The 5,000-nt window shown below is 57.6% G+C and overlaps 1 pseudogene; it reads left to right on the top strand.

Annotated features, from left to right (window-relative positions):
* LOC124589674 overlaps positions 1–1,300 on the top strand; it is a 2,986-nt pseudogene extending 1,686 nt beyond the window's left edge.
* Positions 1,301–5,000: the final 3,700 nt, after the last annotated feature.

Genomic DNA, 5,000 nt, shown 5'->3' on the forward strand with positions numbered 1-5,000 from the left:
CTGGCAGTCATGGCCGGTCCTTGCGGCCGGCCGCGAAGCCCTGACGAGTAGGAGGGTCGCGGCGGTGGGCGCAGAAGGGTCTGGGCGTGAGCCTGCCTGGAGCCGCCGTCGGTGCAGATCTTGGTGGTAGTAGCAAATACTCCAGCGAGGCCCTGGAGGGCTGACGCGGAGAAGGGTTTCGTGTGAACAGCCGTTGCACACGAGTCAGTCGATCCTAAGCCCTAGGAGAAATCCGATGTTGATGGGGGCCGTCATAGCATGATGCACTTTGTGCTGGCCCCCGTTGGGCGAAAGGGAATCCGGTTCCTATTCCGGAACCCGGCAGCGGAACCGATACAAGTCGGGCCCCTCTTTTAGAGATGCTCGTCGGGGTAACCCAAAAGGACCCGGAGACGCCGTCGGGAGATCGGGGAAGAGTTTTCTTTTCTGCATGAGCGTTCGAGTTCCCTGGAATCCTCTAGCAGGGAGATAGGGTTTGGAACGCGAAGAGCACCGCAGTTGCGGCGGTGTCCCGATCTTCCCCTCGGACCTTGAAAATCCGGGAGAGGGCCACGTGGAGGTGTCGCGCCGGTTCGTACCCATATCCGCAGCAGGTCTCCAAGGTGAAGAGCCTCTAGTCGATAGAATAATGTAGGTAAGGGAAGTCGGCAAATTGGATCCGTAACTTCGGGATAAGGATTGGCTCTGAGGATCGGGGCGTGTCGGGCTTGGTCGGGAAGTGGGTCAGCGCTAACGTGCCGGGCCTGGGCGAGGTGAGTGCCGTAGGGGTGCCGGTAAGTGCGGGCGTTTAGCGCGGGCGTGGTCTGCTCTCGCCGTTGGTTGGCCTCGTGCTGGCCGGCGGTGCAGGATGCGCGCGCCTGCGCGGCGTTCGCGCCCCGGTGCTTCAACCTGCGTGCAGGATCCGAGCTCGGTCCCGTGCCTTGGCCTCCCACGGATCTTCCTTGCTGCGAGGCCGCGTCCGCCTTAGCGTGCTCCTCCGGGGGCGCGCGGGTGCGCGGATTCTCTTCGGCCGCCATTCAACGATCAACTCAGAACTGGCACGGACTGGGGGAATCCGACTGTCTAATTAAAACAAAGCATTGCGATGGCCCTAGCGGGTGTTGACGCAATGTGATTTCTGCCCAGTGCTCTGAATGTCAACGTGAAGAAATTCAAGCAAGCGCGGGTAAACGGCGGGAGTAACTATGACTCTCTTAAGGTAGCCAAATGCCTCGTCATCTAATTAGTGACGCGCATGAATGGATTAACGAGATTCCCGCTGTCCCTATCTACTGACCACAGGGACGGAGGCTAATGCAGTCGCCGTACGGGCTTGGCAAACCCGGGGTGCCCTAGCCCGGAGCTGGCAAGCGCTACCAGCGACGGCCGTAAACTGAGATACGCACTTCAACGACTGCTGTGAGGCGCGCAGTGGAACGTCGTGCGTGTTTTGGACCGGAGTCTTGGCTTAACCGCCTGGGCAAGAGAAGGACAATCTCTATAATCACCCCTCACCCTCTGCGTTAGCTGGCGGCTATGGGGCGCAAGGCTGTTGAGTTGTGAACAGTCATGAGTCAGCCACCTCAGAGGACCGGCCGACCCTCTGTTGTATAAGGCTTACCCAGGTGTGCGGGGCGACGCCTGGATGGACAACATAGATCCCTAGCTGTTCGTGGGAACCACATGGACTCTTTCAAACAACCTTGTCCCGACGGAACTGGTGGGCCGTCGCGGAGTCAACACACCAACCTCTCGGGGAGCGAGTCGGACACCTCGTGTACTGACGGACTCCCAAACCAAGGGCAGTCGGAGGTCCCTAGACCACAAGACCATGACCCCGCGCTTAGTGCGCCAGAATTGGAGTTCCGGACACCCCGTGTGCGGAGCGCTAAGACTGCCGCTAGCGAGACGCTGTCACGGACGCTCGTTGATACGAGTGAAAGTGACAGTGAGAAAGACCGTAAGGCTAAGCTAAGGAAGCAGAGGAGACGCCTGCGAAAAGTGCTTCGGCAGAGATCGCAGAGTGCTGACGCTGCAACCGAGCTAATGCCGCCACCCCGCCAGCCGGCGCCAAGAGCGGCGCCTAAGGAGGGAGATAAGCCGGAACCGGCGCAGGTAGCCGGGCGCGAGCCCAGCGGCCCAGTCGGGGAAGGCGCCAAGGGGAAGTCTGAACCGAAGGCGAAGACGAAGGCCACACGGCCGACGACGCCGCCGGCGGGTAAGACTGCGGGCGGGCCAAAGCTGGCGCAGGTAGCTGGGCAGAAGCCCGGCGGCCCAGTCGGTGCTGGCACGTCCACCCAGACTCGCCCGGCGGGAGAGACGGCGGCCACACGGCCGAAATCTCAACCGTCGGAAACGGTGAAAAGTGCGCGGAAACTGGCGCAGGTAGCCGGGCAGCAGCCCAGCGGCCCAGTCAGTGAAAGTGCCTGCAGTAGCCGCGCCTCTACGCCAATGTCGGGAACCGAAGGGCGCAAGCCCGGGACTCGACGGAAGAGGCGAAAGAAGAACAAGCAGCCGGACTCGGCGCAGGTAGCCGGGCAAGAGCCCAGCGGCCCAGTCGAGGACGGCAAGTCCCCATACAAGGCAAGCCCCAGCGATCTTGCGACTATACAGCTCATCGCGACGCGGCTCGAGGACGTCCTTGAACTCGTGGACGACTCTCTAAAACCGGGGCAACTGGTGGAGGAGAAAAGTCTAAGTGACCTTAAGAGACAACTGAGAGCTAAGTTGTTTGACTGGGCTATGGCGCAGTCGGCCCTCACAGGAAGGGTGGACGCCTTGGAGGATGAGCTGGCGAGGACGAAAGCGGCGCCCCTGGCGCCGCCAAAGACCTTTGCACAAGTTGCCGCCGCTCTACCCTCGACAGAAAGGAAAACGCAGGCAATGATAACGAGAGCCCAGACTGAGAAGGCTACGCTCTTTATCAAGTCAAAGGCAAACGAAAGCGGAGCAGAAGTGAGAAAGAAGTTCACCTCCCTGGTCAAGCCAGAGGTTGATGGTGTGAAGTTCTCACGGGTCACCACAAACGGCCCGACGCTTATCGTTGATGTGGCGTCTGAAACTGATCGTCAAAAACTTCTGGCCAATAACAAACTGACAGAAGCTCTGAAATGCGAACTGCCGAAAAAGCTCAATCCGCAGATAATCATATATCATGTACCCTGCGTCATGAAGAATGAAACTGTGGTTGAGCTAACTCGAAAGCAAAATGACCTTGGAGGACTTTCGGAAACACAATTCCGCCAGGAGTTTAAGCCGAAGTTCCGGACTGGACCAAGGGGCAAACAAACATCACATCTCGTGGTGGAAGTAAGCCCCAGACTCAGAGTCGCCATCCTTAGGCAGAAAAGACTGTACATGGGCTTCGAGTCCATGCCAGTCGATGATTACCTAGACTTAGCTGTCTGCACGCGGTGCCAAGATGTAAACCACTCGGCAAAGTTCTGCAAGCAGGACCCGAGTATAATAACATGCGGGCACTGTGGCGAAAACGGCCACATGAGAAAGGATTGTCGAAAAGCGGGGAACCAACCGGTCTGCATTCCGTGCAAAAAGCGAAATCGCAATTGCGTGACGCCAGGAAAAGAGTGTGACTTCTATAAAATCCTCACACAACGTAAAATCCAGCGGACAGACTATGGGAGACAAGACCTCTCGTCAACCGTCTCCTTACCGGCTGCCGCCTCACCTGTTGCCGACCGGACTGTGAAACATCACAATGCCCGTGTCGGTTAAAATAGGACAGCTGAACTGCGCGCGATCGCAAGCGGTGATGTGCGAGGTGCGACGCCGAGCGGAGGAGGAGTCTTTAGACATTTTATGTCTACAGGAGCCATACTCCAAAGACGGAAAGATCCTGTATATGCCGACTACAGCTCAGATCTTGGCAGGAGGAGAGCACCCTATGGCAGCGATCGCTGTGCTAAATCGATCTCTGAGAGCAGTGAAAGTGGCGCACCTCAGCAACAGATGCATGGTGTTAGCCGAAATAAACACTGGCGATTTCACCTTCTTCGTGCTGAACATGTACTTTCAGTACAGGCACAGAGAGAGGCCGTACATCGACCAGTTAAAAGAGGCGGTTGGGTTCTATCGCAATGACTTGCTCATCTGCACAATGGACGCAAACGCCATGTCACCCCTATGGCACAGTGACATCACGCCTCTTGGCGCGCGACGCGCCGCTAGGCGGGGTGAGAGACTCGCTGAAGCAATTCTCGAGCTCGGATTAGAAGTGTTGAACCGACCAAACTTCCCACCAACTTTTGAAGGTCGCCGGGGAGCGACCTCAAACATTGATGTGACACTAAAGAGTGCACATGTGCATCTCCGCGCGGAGAATTGGAAGGTATGGCGGGGAACGACACTAAGTGATCATAATCTGATCACATTCACTGTAGCTTATGATGGGGAGCCTCCTCCACAAGACCAGGTGAACGGCATCGTCAAGTACAACTGGCGAAAGGCTGATTGGGATCGACTAAGAGGAAATCTAGTGATACCGAATTGGCCAATGGATCGCGTTGTGGACGTGGATAAAGCTGCAGAGGATCTGACGAGGGCTATACAGACAGCAGCAACGGGCGCAGTCCCGTTGGCCCATACAGGGAAAACGCCTAAAGCGCCTTGGAACCCTGAGCTGCAACGTCTCCGACGCGAATGCAGAAGGGCGCGGCGGCAATACCAGCGCAGCATAGGCGATCACATGCGTGAGGCTACGCTTGCGCGGTACAGGCGGGCCAAGGCGGTGTTTAAGCGGACGCTGCACACGGTACGGATTGAGAGTTGGCAGTCTTTCGTTCGTGACAGTCTGGCGGCTGACCCCTGGGGAACGCCGTACAGGATTGCCGCATCGAAAGTTCGGTCACCGACGGTCCTGTCAACCCTAAGGAAGAATGATGGCAGCCACACCAGGGACTGGCAGGAGTCAGCCGAGCTACTCATGAGCACCTTGTTGCCAGATGATAGTAGCGAAGATGAGAATGAGGAACAGGGGAATATGAGGAGACAACTCAATGAGG

Source organism: Schistocerca americana, unplaced genomic scaffold (assembly GCF_021461395.2).
Source record: "Schistocerca americana isolate TAMUIC-IGC-003095 unplaced genomic scaffold, iqSchAmer2.1 HiC_scaffold_720, whole genome shotgun sequence".
In the NCBI taxonomy this organism is placed as follows: Eukaryota; Metazoa; Arthropoda; class Insecta; order Orthoptera; family Acrididae; genus Schistocerca; species Schistocerca americana.